The following is an 18,427-nucleotide window of genomic DNA, read 5'->3' as shown; positions in this document are numbered from 1 at the left end:
TTTAAAATAATATATACACTTAACCATGAAAATTACATAAAGGCCAGCTCATCATTTTCTGTTCTTTAAAATCTACGAATTTAAAAATCATCCTTTTAACCAATTTCAAATTTTCTCTAAAATTATCTTTATATTACATGCATTTCTGCTAAAATAAAACTGGACACTATTGTCTAACTAATTTCTAATTTTCTCTAAAATTATCATTATATAACACATGCATTTCAGCTGAAATTAAAGTTTGATTCTATTTTAGTTTCATTTGACTTCTGCTAATACATGGCCTCCAGCTTACACCTGCTTGGTTCATGTTGGTGAACATTCTAAGAAGTATTAAAACTTAATTAGGTTAGTCTTAGAAGTGAATTCTGTGAAATGCATTTAAATGCGGCAGATTTGTTCAGTGGCACTCCAAGTTGACAACTGTTCTCAGAAACCACATCAAATGAAGCAAAATATTATGAAAATACACATACAAGGCAGGGGCAGACGATTTGGCATGAGTGGCACTGATAGGAGCAGTTACTCAAAGGTGAACAGGTAAAAATGGCTGTTGAAAATGCTTTGCGCATGATCTGAAATATGCTGTGAAGATTGAAGGGTTTGAATGCAGAGTGTTAAAGGTGCAATTGAGCGATTTAACAAAACGGCTCTCCAGGGCGAGGCACAGGAGGCGGCCCTCAGACGCTTACTAAGCATGAGGTAAAAATAAAAAAAGCAACAATTTTAAAATCTAACATTTCGCAGAGAGCTGCCCGCTTGAATGTAGAGCAACAGCCGACACAAGTACCTCAGGGGAGGTGTGCAGGCAATAAGAACAAATTGGATGGGAAAAAAAACACTGAGACACACAACATGGACAAAAACACTCACAATGCAGCCAACTGCCAGCAGTCATTTGCTGTTGCAATTGTGCTTCGTCTCAGCCACTGGCGTCCACATTACAATCATCAGCACAGTAAAATTGATTTGCGCAGCTGAGAGATGGCACCAACAGAGGTATTGTAAGGGTGGGGTCTTACAGAGAAATTTAATGAGAAGAGCGAAACAAGCCAAAACGGAAAAAAGAAGCTGAGGCCTTGGCTTCATTACAGTCACTCTTTGGGTAATGGCTAAGATTGCTCAACATCAATTATGACGCTACTTATGACATAAGACATGCTAATGAACAGTAAATCCACTGGATATTATACAAGTGTCGCCACAGCAATTCAAAAAGAGTAATTTGATATCACTTAAATTGAGTGGAAACTTGATTTGACGTCATTAATGGCTTCTGCCACCCAGTGAGATGACTGTCAGCATTTCTCTGTCATTTACACCGTGAATGCCTCTAATAAGTGATTCAACTCAAATGATTTTATTAATTATTGAATAAGTCAATGTGAAACCAAAATGGATGCCACTTTTCTTAAAAATGCATTCAGAAATAAAAAAAATTAAAAAGTTTTGAAAACTAAGATATGGAATGGGGGTAAAATCCCCACATTTTTTGTTGAATATTTTGACATATTGTAAACTGGGATTCATGCTGACATTTCATAAACTAGCGTTCATTTCAATTACAGTCAAAAAAACATGAGAAATGCCATGGCATCATATCATTATCCGACAAACTCCATGCTGATCCATCCGGCTCAGCTTTTGCTTAGAAAAATGAGACAGGGCAGCCATAACAGCGATCCAAAGCTGTGTACTTGGCTTTTCATCATCAGACAGATGCTTTAGGACAGGATTTCTGTTGAAGCGCCACTGATCTGGGTCACAGCAAGAATTCTGGAGGAAGTGCGTCTCACAAAGAGATCTGAAAAGGAAGGCAGGCAAGCCAAAGCTCTGCATGGGTCAGTCTTATTCTCCTCATCTCTTATTCCATGTTTTTTTTCCTTTTTTTCCTCGAGCTGGTTGTAATTGGGAGCAGGGCTGAAGTAGATGCTGAAACTGATGGATGTCTTCTTCACCGCCATGGGCTTGAGTCAAATGAGAGCTTTAAATACAATTACAAACCTCTACCTCTCATGCCGAGAGAAGACAGGAAGAAAAGGAATATAGGGCCTTGGACTTTACTATGTATTTTCATTTTAATTCATCATTTGGTACAATCCTCTTATTGTGTACGTTTTTACATTTTACTTTTCTTTGAAAAATATGACAATACCCGACAATTCTGGGTATGATGACATAATTAACTGAAACAACAAAACTCATTCATATTAATGTATACATTATAATGCACCCATCTGTATTTATGCGTTTTGCTTGAAATAAATAAATACTTATATTTAGCAAGGATGCATTGATTAAAAGTAAAGACATTCATAATCTGGGTGCACAATTTTTTCAGCCTGGTTTTCATACGAGAACCTGGAGATTTGGATTGGTCCTCACACCACACATAGTGTGACCCATCAAATATAACTATAAAAAAATTAATAATAGTGAAAATATTATTGCAATTTTTTTATTTTAATCGTTTTATTTTTAAATAAAAAGGGAGTATTAAATACAAATACAATTATTGTATAGCAAACTTAAAAAATATATTTATATTATTATTATTATTATTATTTTCATAATTTTTAAACTGAAAATCAGCAATCTTTTATTTTGGCAGGTTAGCAGCATGTAAGTTTATGCGCTTCCGGCTTAAGGGCTGGAAATGTCATAGTTGTCAGAAATGTCACAGTTTTGCATTGTACTTTGAAAACGTTAGCGGGTAGCCTAGATTCATGCTTTCAGTTTGAATAGAAATCTTAAACAGTACAGTTTGTCGTTCTTAAATGGTAATTGTTCATTAACAGCTGTCAACCATGTCAGTACGCAAACGCACGCTCTGGACTTATTTACACAGCACATTTCTTATTTTGGTCGCACATGCGGACCACTTATGTTCACCAGTTTATAATGTTACAAAATATTTATATTTCAAATAAACGCTGTTCTTTTAAACTTTCTATTTATCGAAATAACACAAAACATGTTTTACGTATCCACAAAAATCTTAAGCAACACAACTGATATTACTGATAATAAGAAGAAATGTTTCTTGAGCATCAAATCAGTATATCAGAATGATTTCTGAAGGATCATGTGACACTGAAGACTGTAATGATGCTGAAAATTCAGCTTTGCATCACAAGAACAAATTACATTTTAAAATTAATATTAAAACTGAATTTTTTTTTCATACAATTACTCTTTTTATTCAATTTAAAGAAACTAATTTAAAGAAAACTTACCAAGCCCAAACTTTTTAAATGATAGCAAAATTATAATTCAAAAAATTAAATTAATATTAATTTTCATATCCAATTTTTGTGCTATATGATTTTTGCAAGGTTTAATTTAAAACTATGTGATTTGATTCAATTACAATGTGTAAGTATCTTAACAGCAAAGTGCCCATATGGGGATAATGTTCAATCTGACTTTTACAACATTAACAGCACATGAAACAACATTTACAGTAACTTTAAATAATATGCTTAAATAAAAAATAAAAAAGGAATATAATAATACAGCAAAACATTTAAGAACAATAACACTGAGCCAATTATACTTCCAAAGAGACAATATCCAGTTGCTCCCTACAACTTTTGCAGTGAATAAATATATACACTTCCTACAATTTGGAAACTAGTTTGAGGTGGTCAAATACCCTGTGAAGTCTTTGCACAGGACTTTTGGGTAGCTGGAACATGCCCATGGAGTTTTACAAGTTACTTCCTGAATGCAAGAGAACAACAGGGAGACTTCTGACTGTGCATTAGAGAGAGAGAGATAGAGCGAGAGAGATTTCAGCAGGCGAAGGGTAGAGTTTCAGAGACAGCAAGAGAGAAATGGTAACAGAGGAAAGAGATCCCACGGTTTCTGAGCTCCTAGCAACCCTGCATGCTCTAACAGGCAGAAAACCATCACAGCAACCAAGGAGAGATGAGCGAGAAACATTCACCCGATTGTTTTATCTCGGAGGGAATATGAAATTTGATGCATGGAAGATCGTGTCTCGGAGCATGTCAAACTAATCAAAATGGTTTCTTTTTTAAAAAGTTTTGATTTAGCTTGAAAGATTGTCTCATCTAAAAGAAGATCCAGGATATGGAGTTCAGAGCAGCACTTATTTCCCTTCTGGCAAAAGATGGACTGGGAATAAAACATCCCACTGCATCATATGGGTGTGTGTAATACCCATCTAGTTGATAAATATTAATATTTTCTGTAATTTGACTTATAAAATAACTTTAATATTACAAACAGCAATTACATAAACGCTTCAGTGGTCAAATGTTTATAATGTTACAATAATATATCAGACTCCATGATTTGATTTTACTGACTCGATTAACAGGACACATACCGTACAATGATATTACAACATTCACTTCACATCATGTTTGGTTCGAAGCATGTGAAGGAGACTCATGCAGACGGTTAACAGCAGAAACATGACGGGCAGCTAGAAAATGTTACCTGCTAGGACACAAATCATTTTCAGAAAGTGGAAACTGAGTTTCAGAGTTACAGAGTGTTGGAGAAGCCGCTTTGAAACTTTAGCTGGCTAAATTATTTATAATAATTAGTTTTTTTTAAAAAAGTACAAGCTCCTAAAAAAAGGAGCTAATTAAAGCTACTAATGATATTTTTAAATATACTGTTTAACTCCTTAAGATATTATTTATAATTCAATTAGAGCAGGTTTTTTCTGACACACAAACAATGTGGAATAAAATTGCTTAAACATTTATGAAACTGCATCAAACTTGAACAAACATTTGGTCCGTTTGCCGCAGCGGCCCCTCAAATGCAGGGCCTGGTGCGATCACACCAGTTGCACCCCCTTTAAGGATGGCCCTGGGTATACTATAGGTATCAGAAGCAGTAAACACCACAATCTCGGTTTACTTCTCATTCAGACTTAAAAAATGTAGGACCATCCATGCTTTAACATCAAAGAGACAAGCAACCACAGGATCTAACCATTCTTATGTTTCAGAGAAAGATACATTTCTCATCTGCATAAAAATGGAAACTTACAGCATTACTTCTCAAAGACAGAACCAAGTGGAAGCATATAGAGAGAAAACAACAAGGGAGCAAAAGTAGAACCTTGGGGGACTCCACAAGTCAAAGGGACAGATCCAGAGTGAAATAGGCCAATATTAATTTCGAAACTGCTTTTAGTAAGATAGGATTGAAACCAATTAGAACAGTTTTATGCCCATCACTTATTATAAGAGGGACAGAAGAACATTGTTGTATACAGTGTCAAAGGCAGCACTCACGTCTAATAGTACCAGTGCTACAGAATACCCAAAGTTGGTAGCTAAAATAACATCAAGCACTTTTAAAAGAGCCTTATCAGTGGAATTAAATTTCCTAAAACCTGACTGAAACATATCAAATATTTTTAAATCAACCAAAAAACTTTGGAGTTGGTGAAGAAATACTTTCCCTAGAATTATAGCTAAAAATGGAAGGCTAGAAATGGGTCTTAAATTTGATAAATCAAAAGAATTTAAATTAGGTCTTATAAGTCTGTGTTGTACTAATGCCTGTTTTAAATAGTCAGGAACAACTCTTAACTCAAGGCATGTTTTAATCAAATTTAAGGGAGTTGGATCCACTACATTCAACACTTGTTTAAGTAACAGTGGGGGAATTATATCTAATGGTGAACCAGTTGGTTTGAGTTGTAATTTAAATGTAATGTAATTTAAAAACGTAAGAGAAATTTATGTAAACTGGCTTAAGACACCTGTATATTTTAAATGGACTGCAGGGTCTCCAGCAACAAGTTGAATGGTATGCCTAATCTCAGAATATCTTATTCATAAAAAAAACTGTCAGAAACACTCAAACATAGCTACCAACTCTGTAGGATAAACACAGACAACCAGGTTTAACACAGCATTGATGGTACTGAAAAGAGTTCTAGGATTTGTATGATTTTTGGTTGCCTGGTGAGACTGAAATCTATCAGGGTAAATGCAGTCTGTGTGTGAGCCGCAGATGTGCTTTTGTGCGCGAGTGTGCAGTGACATTTCCACATTACAGTGAGTAATGCCACAGGCTCCTTCTCATCATCATGCAGGTGTGTGTGTGTGTGTGTGTGTGCTTGGGCACATGTATCTCACTCCATCTGGAGATCGAACCAATCAGAGTTGTGAAGTGTCGTGATCTGGGAGTGCCTGTGCATTAAGCGACACGTACATACAGTAGTCAACATTTAAAGTGGATCAAAAAATGTTCATAAAAGTTAAACAGTATTGTTTTGGTTTTAGGACAACTTTCATGAAAGGTTTTGATCAACTTCAAATGTCGTCTACTGTACATGCATATAAATAAACAGGGCACAGTTTGCGTGGTTTTCTGTGTGCATTACTTCCTCCTCCAAGTTGCAACAGCAATTGGGCAAACTCAAAATGGCCACATGCCAATCTGGTCTTTTCCTGCCCACCCCATCTTTCCCTCGTGTTTACACAGCATCCCTTCTCTGTTAAATAGGTCACTTCACCTCCCCCGTTTCTCCAACAGCCTCAGATCTGTTTACCCTGAGTCTATGTTAGCATCGCTATTCTGTGGGGTTTAACCTGAACATGTTTGTCCTGGGGTCTGCCCAGAATCCCACCGCTAGGCAAACACTAATTGTGGTAGAACATTCTGGCAGGAAAAAAGCCAAACAGTATTATGTACATCAATATCTAGGAATCGACAACTCCACTATGACAACTACCACCATATGCATCATTAACTAGTCATTAACTTGTTTGAAAACAGTAATAATGTGCTCAGGAAGAACCCAGACAGAAAAAGCCCACAAATTTTTAGAGAAAAATTTAGGGATGTACCTGTATTAAAAACGTGGCTCATACCAATAAGTTATTTTGATGTTGTGGCCAATAATTACAGTAGGGGTGACCCCGAATAGTCGACGAATCGATGCTTTGATGGAGCTCAAATGATTTCACATAGAACTTGCGGTTTTCTATAATATTCTTAATATGCAGCCTATTATGATAAAGCTGTGAATAAGTATCTGAAAAGAAAGAAGCTTCAAATAAATATTTTAAAGTGCGTGAATTAATCCAACCACCCCTATAGAGTTATGTTTCACTTTCCATAATCCGTGACCGACAGAGCAGCATCTTAGCGGCAGGGACTTAAAACTTTACCAAAACTCAAACTGACACAGGCAGAGACTGGATTTTTTCGATCAGGAAGGGTACAAGGGATTTCAAAACATGTCAGCTGGTGTATATATACCTTGGATATATTATTTACCTGCTTTAAAATGCATTTTGAGTCAAGCGCTTCATTGCATCACTACGGTGATATCTCTTCAGGTCAAACTACAATGCAGAATATTAATACCGTATTTTTCGGACTATAAGTTGAACCTAAGTATAATTCGCATCAGTCCAAAAATACGTCATGACGAGCAGTGCTTCAAGTGTGTCCCAAAAGAGGTGCCGGTACTCTATTATATCCTATATATATATATATATATATCAGTGGCGTAGCCAGGGGAGGGGCCATGGGGGCACTGGCCCCTCCTGAAAACTGATTGGCCCCCAGTGTGCCCCCACATTTCTACTTGTCTGTCACTCACAAATTCAAATTATAATCTTTCAGTTTAGTAAATAACTCATGATTGAGTCGCGATGCTTCTCAAAGAGGACCAAGAATAGCGAGCTGCTGTTTTCCAACGAAAAAAGCACCTATTTTAAATAGCTTATGTTTTTCGATTAGCGAGTTGTTGCAGTGCAAGAAGTGTTTGGTACTAACGTTAACGTCTTTCGGTGTTAGACAGACCAGGTTCGATGACGATGTTATCTCCTAGAGCAGCCCAAGATGCTAATCATTATATTTACTATGCTCCTCTGATGCTGAATGTAAAAGGGGTTTACTGCGTTACGATTTACTTTTTTATTTCGGCCGAACGCGCCGATATAGGCAACAACGCAATTTAAAGCAATGGTTTAAAAAAAACTATAATAGCAATTCTAATAAAGTCATTACTGAATCATGCAGTCGATTAGCGACTTTTATCACTCAAGTGAGGTGACGAAACAAATCGTGTAATGTTTGTCTAACGCTCCACACTTGAGACTTTTTTTTAAAAGTCTATATGGGTGAGACACATGCAAAAACATCGTTTTTTTTTTACTGGTCAATTTTGAGATTTGGGGCTGTTTGTCTTCAGTAACATGTCTTCTTTCAGACTTGTGGTGAAAAAAAAAGTCCAAAATACACATATAGGTCTTTATTTTTCTACACCTTTAGTCTATTTGCGTCTGTAGATTTCTCATAAATTCAGTTGGCGTTCTAAATCACCATGGTGCTCCGCGATTGCTGTCTGCACCCTGGAAAGCTCTCTCTCTAGCTCTCTCTCTCTCCCTTCACAGAAGTTATTGACAAAACGTCATTTGATGACACCCAGAAACATTCTCAAAAAAATCATACATAATTATTTAATGCATGATTAAATAGCAAACTGCTGCTATGCAAATTGAATGGGATGTGGATAATAAACAAAAACATTATGAAATTACATTAAATGTATATTAGTTATATTAATTAATTAACTGTGTATTTATTTCTATGTATTATTAATGTTATTCTGCATTTATATAAATAAGGCTATTATATTATATAAGGCTATTATAAATAAATTATATTATTATTATTTGTGAGTTGTACACTATTCATACATTGGATTATTTTATTTATTACAGTTTTTCTTTCACTTTTGTAAAGTGAAAAGTTAATACAAATTGTATTCATAGCCTATAATAAAAGATAATGAATTTCAAACCTTAACTAAACATATTTTTATTCAAAGATAAACCGTCTGTCTGCCACAAGAAACAACAACATTAAAATCATGAACTCAAATGTCATTGTAAAAAGAAGAAAAAAAAGAACAATGACTGTTGTAACAGTGCATAAATCAGACGTTTCTGTAACACTACGTTAATGAGCTTAAACTTATTTTTTGTACACAGTGCCGTGAACTGTCAATCACTCCTGTACGAGTGCATCACTGTCCTCACAGCTGTAGCAACTTGCGCTCTCTTCATCAAGCTTTTTTAAAAAAAGGGGACAAAAAGGTTGTATTGTCTTTGCGCATATAGATTAATTTGATAAATGAATATCTAAATTCTAACCTAGCCGCCTACGGTACTTTTTTAGAAAAAAGATGCTGCAGCCAATGAGCAGCCGGCGGGGGCTGGTTGCAGGATGATTCCTCCGCAGACAGTTTTTAATGTTATCAGACAATAACTACTCAAGATTTTGCTTTATAATAATTTTCGGGACAATTAGGGCCAGATTCGGGATTCGGGACAACAGTTTAGATATCGGGATTGTCCCGAATTTTTCGGGATATCTGGTCACCCTACCTGGAAGAGCTACTGCATTATTTCATTAGCTTGCGTCTGACCTGCAGAGATATAAGTGTGGTCTGGTGGGATTTCAGCCAGTGAGCCATCTGATTTTGACTGTGTTGTTTAAGTACTGAGAGTCAGAAACCAGTAGCGCATATTAAGTTCCCTCTGTACTTGAATTATTATCAAACCGAATAGGCACGTTTCACACAGGCTTTATGGCCACGTTGAGTACAGACATCGGCAAAAGCGACGCATGCGCTATTTACCTACTTGTAAAACTCAAGGGAATGTAGTCTCTACTCTCGGTGGGATGATGTGGAGCTTACATTAGCAACAGCGGCAGCGCAGGCAAAATATTAAAACCTTTATTAAAACAGATGTCCAAATGAGCGTACCAGTACGCTCAAAGCACGTTCTGGGCGCACGGAGAGGTGGCGGTACGCTAAAGAGCTATATTTGGAAGTGGCGGTACTGAGTACCGGTGCGTACCGGCCCACTTAAAGCACTGATGACGAGGAATAAAAACATAAGTAGCATTTATTTAGAACCAAGTGAAAGCATTTCCGTCTACAGCCATGACAGGGCACTCTACACTGCTCAGTGGTAGGCTACTGGAGTACTGAGCAGCATAGTGTCCTCTGGCGGCTGTAGATGGTAATGTTTTCTATTGGTTCATATCAAATTCATTTTGATAAGTCGCACCTGACTATAAGTCGCAGGACCAGCCAAACTATGAAAAAAAAAGTGTGATTTATAGTTTGGAAAATACAGTTACCATGACTGGGACTGTTATATACATACTATTATAATGAGAAGGCCATTATACAAAAACGCTGTTCATTTTTGGAGTTTAGCTGCTGTTTCTGCACATTGTTTCATGAAGAACGTGTCCACAAAATGAGTTCATTCAGAGGCCCTCAGATATGTTCATTTGGGATCTTTTTGCACATAGCCTATAAGTCTTAATATTAACGTTATGTTGTAAAAATAACAAATTGTATTCTATATGCAATTATGAGTTGAATCCCATTGATTAAAAACTTGCTATCAAATGCGACACTCTTCTGGTCATCTTCAGCGCGCGCATCTCAAAACAGAAATGCAGAACATTAACTGCTGATGTTTAAGACTAATGTTATAATGAGAGCTATCGTATATTATTACACCATTATATACTATTGTAAAAATAATAATAATAATACAATTGTTAAGGTTTTTCCGACATTAATCTATTAATCAAAAAATGTAAACAATTTACCCCATTTATATCTGCAAGGTGTTCGCTACACATTTTCCCTGTGTGTTAACATCAGTAATTATGTTAGTCAAATGTCTGACTTGACTCTTGTTACTGTATTTTGCCCTGCCCCCAAACATATGATTCAACTATCAGTCGAATATCTGCAAGATTCGAAAATTCTGATTCGACTATGAAAATCCTTAGTCGGGTACACCCCTAAATTACAGTAATTAATGGCAGGTATTTATTAATTCTGTACTATTTAGCCTAAATAAATTAAAATTAAATACTTTTTTTTTTTTGGCATCACAAAATTATAATGTACAATATGAAAAAAAATATTTATATAGAAATTTGACAGATTATATAAGTTAAAACCACAATATAGTGAAATATCATTACAATTTAAAATAACAGTTTTCTATATTCATATATTTTAAAATGTAATTTCTGTAATGCCAAAGCCAAATTTTCAGTGTCATTACTCCAGTCTTCAGTGTCACATGATTCTTCAGAAATCATACTAATATGCTGATTCATTGCTAAAGAAACATTTAATTTTAGCAGTGTAAATAAACTTAATTTTCAAAGTAATCATTATCAGAAATAAACATGATATAATAATAAAAATAATCACAATTGATTAATCAGCATTTTAAAAAAGTCCCAAATACTTTCTAAAATCTGATACATTATGCATCCTTATTAAAATAATTTAGCAGAAGCTGAAAGCATAACCAAAACACCAAAATAATACAGTACGTGTGACTAACCGCAATATGAATTTGTCTTTGAACCAACTGACATAAATAATCCAAACAAGCTGATCTACTAACACTTTTGTATTAGACTTCTCAAATTCTACCCCTTATAAACATTTGATTACCAACTATACCATTATCCATCATGACTCCGCAGTCAAATTCAACACCGTGAACACACATCAGAATGAAAGAAAATTCTGTTTTAACATGCCCTTAACCCCGTCCTGTCAGTCTCGCTAGCCGTTTTTCCCCAAATAGGGGCCAAGAAGAAACACACCAGCACTTTGACAAGTCCAAAAGGAGCACGAGCGAGATTCACCGTGCTGAAAAATACATCACACGGTCTTGTCGGCCTCATCTGTAAGCGCTCCTGGGCTCTCTGGAGGAAGGAAGCACAGAGTATTGAAAGGGTCATGACCTCCAGGGCCTCCAAGGTCCGACTAAAGAGCGCTCGCTCAAAGCAGTCTCATGCAGCGCAGGAGAAATATGCCCTGCTTCAATCACAAGGGCTCCATTTTTCCCCTAAGACACAGGATCAGTCAGATTGGAAGTCATGAAGCAAAAAATGAAAGTGATTTCTATTATTGCACATGAGGTTATGGATGATCCACACTGAACTGGGGATAAAGAACATATGAAGGTAATTTAAATTCTTTATTAGAAAACTAAATGTTCAGGTTAATTAACCCTTATTAACAAGTATACGCGTTCTGAGGCATTTTCTCCTGATAACCCCGAAAAGAACTTCAATTACACTTTCAGTTTTGATTGTACAGATAAGAGTAATACATCAATCGAATCTGTAAAGGGTCTACTTTTTTGTATACAGACATAATAAACAACAAAACTTTGTGCATTTATAAAATAAAAATAACATACGTAACATAACATAATAACATAAGGTGTGCTGTCTGCAGCCTTTGTCTACGCTGATCTTAATTTAGACATGCGTCATTAAAATGAATTTTAACTTCGTGAATACTCAACAAAGAGACATGAGAGAGATTTCAATAGAAAGCCTGATATGTCTACTTTTAAAATAAACAAGTGCTGCCGAAAATAAACATTCTGTGATAAAGTAATCCATATGAAAACAACGCGATGTCCGTTTTTCATGTCTCTCTTCATTATCTTCTAATGTGACCACTCCCCGCGCTGAACGCTCTATTCAGTTATTTATATACTTGTACTAGTTTTCATATAACGTGTGATCATTTTACTAGTTTTTTTTGTTTGTTTGAAGAAAATCTGATTGTTAAAATGATTTCTGAAGGATTGTGTAAATGGAGTAATGATGCAAAAAAATCTTTGATTTTTCCTAATTTTTCCTAAAATGGTTTAACTGCACTCGCAAGTGAATATTAAATTATATTGTGGGATAATTAAATAAATTCTAAATAAACTACAAACATAAAATGTATACATTTATTTTGCCCTCACATTCTTTCTTGTAACTCTTCCCTCTCAGTGACACACAGATGACTGAAAGGCTCATTATGCAGCTCATTATGCAGGCCTTTGTCTTCTCAGGTGTAAATCACAATGATATTCATGATAGTTGACACCTACTCGCATATGACGTTTACAAACATTTTTTTTATTATTTTCTGTGAGTGAGTAAACAAGATGATTTTCACAATTTAGAAAGAAAAATTCTAGTCTACAAGCTCCAGTTCTCAAAAATCCCTGGAACCATTGTTCTTTATGTGTTTTATGGCCTTATACCATCTAAATGGTTAAAGTCTAATCTAACTGTAATCAGCTAGTTTAGTTTTTTTCACTAACCACACATTACATTTTTTTTTTCTCAAAAACACAATCATGTACATACATGCTGCTCACATATTATAGCCCAGTTTGTGCTTATTACAGTTACATTAGACTTTAACCATTTAGATGTTATAAGCAACTAAAAAAAGCAGAAATGTCAGGCTATGACAAAACTTCTCCAGGCCCCAAAAATACCCTTAGACTCCAGAGGGTTAAGATGAGTTTTGCCATGTTTGTTTGGCACCATTTAAACAAGCCCTGTTCAGCTGCAAGCAATATTTTTTTATTTGTGTTTGATTTAACTGAGTCACACACACTCGCAAACAAACATTTGGCATCTACAACAAAAAACTGGCCCCTAATACTCTCAAGCTCTCACAGATCGAACAAATCACAGTGACATGGCAGCAGCCCAAACCAGCTGTGACTGCCACTGAGCAATTAGAGCATCAGGGGACTACGCCATCCCTTCTTGACTCGCCTCCATTATCCCTCCGTCGGCACACAGTTCACGTCATGGACACATGTGAGGCAAGTGCTGCCAGCTTTACAGCAGCGTCATAATTACACATTCATAGACGTCATGAAATAAAGATGCGACAAAGGACCCTGTGTGAAATGAGACTTGCAATGGCACGTGCACATACACATGAAAGAGCCATGAAACATCACGCTCAAGTATGCATGTTATCACACCTCCACTCATAGTCTTGCACACCCTGCTGACTTGTGCTGAGGAAATAATGAGTCAAAAGGGGCACAAAAATACTATTTTAACAGATTTTCTGGAAGAAAAAAAACATGGAGTTGTGTGTGCTTGTGTAAAATTCATCACCACAGTACTTAATAAAGCCATTGTGTGTTGCCAGAGCATTGCTAATCAGTTGCTAAGGTGTTTTTACTGGCTGTTACATGTTGCTAAGGCGTTCCAGGGTGATTGCTAGGGTGGTTCTTTCTAACCCATGTCAACAGAGTTCACCGCTTGAATACAAAACTCACTGACAAAACACTAGGCTTTTGTTTGGTAACCAGGGTGTTGCTACAGGGTTACTAACCCTACTTAAAAAACAGCTAAAAGCAGCCCTAAGCTGGTTAGCTGATCTTACCTGGTTTAAGCTGGAAGCAACAGAATTCAGCTGGTCTCCAAGACTGGCCAAGCTGGTTTTAGCATGTTGGTCTGCAGGTATCCCAGCCTGAACAAAACACCTCGAAAACAGCAAGCAGACCAGCTATGACCAACTGAAAGACCAGCTAAAACAAGCCTACCAGTTTACCAGGGGGGTGGGTTCAGCAGGGAGGTGTTCGTACTGGATTTTAGCACTTTGTTAAGGTGTTCTGGGTAGTTTCTAGGGGACTGTCTGCTCGCCTAACAGACTGTTAGCTGGTTCCATAAAGACTGCATAGCCAGTAATATAAGAAAGCCAGCAAGATGAGAGAAGGAATGTTTTTTGGGTCTGAATGCAAAGAAAAATGAAAAAGATTGCATGCTAACTCAGAAACAAAGAGAGAGGGAGAGTAATCACAACAATTGAAAAAAAGGTGAACCCATGAATTAAAATAGCCAAAGGAGGTTGAACCGAGCATATATTGTACGTTTGTATGTTTTCCATGTGACAATCCTGCACATGACCAACGACTTCTCCCATGAAAACAATCCTTAACATAGTAACAATACGCCAAAGAATGAGAGAGAGAAGTAATTCCAGCAGTCAAGATTATGTAAAATTGCAAATACTGAAACGGTGATGTGTAGAGAACTACTCACAAAATAGAATAGAACAACAGAAGTTAGGGAAAAAAAAAAAAACTGAAGAATGTGATATAGATTGTGAAGGGGGAAAACAAGAAATTTTTCAGATTGAAGAAGCAGTGAGAAGAAAAAAAGCAGACAGAAGAGGAGCGCAAACAAAAAATTGAAAATTAGAAAGCACAAACACACCAAGAGAAACAAGGAGAGGTGGGAGAAATGAGTAACAGAAAAAAAAACACAGAAAAACAACAAGAGGAGGGGGGTTAACAGAGATAGTAGCTGGAGGTAAAACGAAGAAATAAGTAAAGAAAATCTTAGGATGTGCCAGAAAGTAGGATTTCATTACTTTCACAAATGGACTGTGATTTTGCAGCATATTTTATTCAGAATAAAATGCCAATCATAGTTAAATTCCAGCCCTGCCTATAGGGCCTCCTGGCAGGAAAGAATGGGAGACGAAAAGGAAGTCATGTTCATTTCAACACAATTCAGTAAAGGGAAAATTATCAATTTCATTTCAGGGGCAGACTGAAATATACAGTTTCAGCGAGGTGATGGCACACTGGAACCACCGAAATGGAGGTCTCCACAAACGTATTACCAGAGGACACAAAATATACGCTGTATGACAGGCAGCCCAACCAAGGCAATCTGCTGAGATGCTCTGGAATATACAGGGATATAAATGAAGACGTACAGAGAATTTTAAGAAGCTTTAGAGAGGAAGACAGACAAAACTTAATTGTCCTCGGCTGAGAATAAATTTCTCTGTCGTGCATGATGCTCAAACCATCCCAGATCAATGTGAGAGTCTGAATTTAAGATCAATAGAAAGAGCAGGTGCATAAAAGAGGAGAGGAACAAGGTAATTTATGGAGCAACAATGAGGGATTTGAGCTTTAGAGATTCATGTAAACTGCAGGCTTCCTCTGGATGCATCCAATTTGTCTCCGCGTATATCATATGAATAACATTCACTCCTCATTATTTCCAGCATGATCAAAGGCAGCAGTTTTATCAAAATTAATAATGTGAAGAAAAAAAAAAGTGGACGGACCATTTTTGAAGCCTTATCCTCAGATCTCCCACAGTTTGTTCAGTAAGCTCTGATGCATTTTTATCTATCTATCTATTTATCTATGTATCTATCTATCTATCGTCAAAACCATTAAAGGAAACCATTCAATAAGCCAACATTCAACATTTTTTATAACTTTTTTTTCCCAATTTACTTTACAAACTGCAATTCTGTCCCTTGTTCCTTCGATTCAATTACAAAAGCACATAAAAACGTATTAAAGTGTTTCTTTTTTTACCTCCTATGAGCAAGGGAACCAGCTAGGAAAAAGATATCTGGAAATAATTTTGAATGTGAATTAAGTGCTCAAAATAGGCTCATCAGTTAGCCCTACTGAGATAAACACAGGCCAACAGCATTCCAGCGGTATCAGAGGATGAAGCACAGCATGTACACCACATATCTCCCAGAATCCCAGCAACACCTGTTGTCCCCATACCAGCATTACATGACGGCATGAACGGAGAGGAGCGGCACCCGGAGGCATTGAGACACTTTCATCTTATTTAGCTGCAGCGATGAATATTGCAGCCAACATGCACAACAGGCAAACAGTTTAATGTTTTATTAAAATGTATATATTTTAGTTAAAAGCTGGAGATTCCAAAGCATTTTTAATCTCAACCTTAAAAAGATAATAGAAAATCAACATGAAATCTAAGTATTTACACAATCCTGGTCTTGTTTTGCATGATTCACTGGTTCACTTAAAAAGTTTTGTAAGAAAAACAAAGCTTGTAATTCTTTATATCTTCGAAATTGCAATCAAACTGAAAAACCTAGTATGAGAACCTTTTGCCAATCCAATCAACTCCCAATGGACATAATCAAGTCTTGACTTTCACTTTGAAATATGACACATTTTGGAAGTAACATGTTTAATGTTGACTGTCATTAAAATAAATATTCACAACATTCAGACCTTTATACTAGGGGTGAGTGGAAAATATTGCCAATTGCATGCTGATTATTTCATAAATTCAAGTTACTGCACCAACTTAAGTTGGCGTGAAAAAAACAACTTACTGATCTACGATTTAAGCTTCTTCTTCCTCTTCCTCTTCTTCTTCCTCTTCTTCTTCTACATTTTTAAATGTATCTCCTCCTAAAGCTTGTAAAGGTACAACCCCCAAACTCGGGTCAGACCTTCAGACTAGTCTGATTTGGATTGCTTTATCTTTTCTAACTGATTGGATTTATGATTGTTCGATAAAATCTACAAAACAATCTCAGACTTTTGTTGAGTGTTTAACACAGTCATGAGGCAAGTCATTTTACTCCGCAAGCCATCTTTAAAATGCCTCTTGGGCATACAAGTGCAGCTCCTAACTCTTTGAATGGGAAAACATCAAATTCTCCAAAACTGTTTTGCCAAGCATATGATTAAATTTCATATTTGAAATCACCAATGAAATCTGGTCTCATAAATGTTGTTTCTTTTGCTCAAATAGCATTAAAAAAAAGATTTATTTTTCAGGCTAGACCAGCCAATGTGCATGCACAGTCCTAAGTATGTTTCAAATCATGCTAAAAATATGCTATCTACATGCCACGCTCATGTGATCCTTTCATCTGATCGATTTTTGAAGGCAGCATTGATGCTGTGAATCCTGTGTTCCATTCTGTGATGATTGAGCAGTTTTAAGTGTGTAAATGTATATATTTGACTGTTTTGCACTTTTGATGTTAGTTCTAATGTGAAATCAGTATTATAGTAATTAAATATTAGTTTAGTTATCACCAAAACTATTTTCTTGTTCTATTTTGTTGTAGATAATTAAACTTTTACACTGCCTAAAGAAGCCTGTCTGAAATCAGTTTCATGAGGTGCCATCGTAAAAAAAAAAAACGCTGCCTGCAAAGTCACTTCTTGATAATGCAGTGAGCCAGCTGCCTGGGTTTTCGGATGCAGCTAATGTGTTAATCATGCTTAAAACACGTTAGCAACATGCTAATCATGTTCTAAACATGATTACCAACATGTTATCAAAATGCTAATCATGCTAACAACATACTAGTCAAGCTAGAAACATAAAATGCTAATCATGCTAAGATCATGTTAAAAAACATGCTGCCAACATGTTAATCGGTCCCACTTTATATTAGGTGGCCTTAACTACTATGTATTTACATAAAAAAATAAGTACAATATACTTATTGTGTTCATATTGTATTGTAAAACACTTTTGCTGCTATTGAGGTGGGATAGGGGTAAGGTTAGGGAGAGGGTTGGAGGTATGGGTAAGTTTAAGGGCGGGTTAAGGTGTAAAGTATGGGTCAACAGTGTAATTATAAATGTAATTACAGAAATTAAATACAGATGTAATTACATGTCGTTTTTTTTATATAAGTACAATGTAAAAACATGTACACAATAAGTACATTGTACTAAATTATTAATTAAAATGTTAGTACATAGTAGTTAAGGCCACTTAATAT

General features: G+C 36.1%; 1 protein-coding gene across 1 annotated transcript in view; it reads right to left on the bottom strand.

The window, feature by feature from the left end:
* The window catches only part of LOC113064144 (pyruvate carboxylase, mitochondrial-like), a 104,724-nt gene that overhangs the window by 43,868 nt on the left and 42,429 nt on the right, over positions 1 to 18,427 (bottom strand). The window lies entirely within an intron of this gene.

This window comes from Carassius auratus, chromosome 46 (genome assembly GCF_003368295.1).
Source record: "Carassius auratus strain Wakin chromosome 46, ASM336829v1, whole genome shotgun sequence".
In the NCBI taxonomy this organism is placed as follows: Eukaryota; Metazoa; Chordata; class Actinopteri; order Cypriniformes; family Cyprinidae; genus Carassius; species Carassius auratus.
This window is presented reverse-complemented; position numbering and strand designations above follow the sequence as displayed.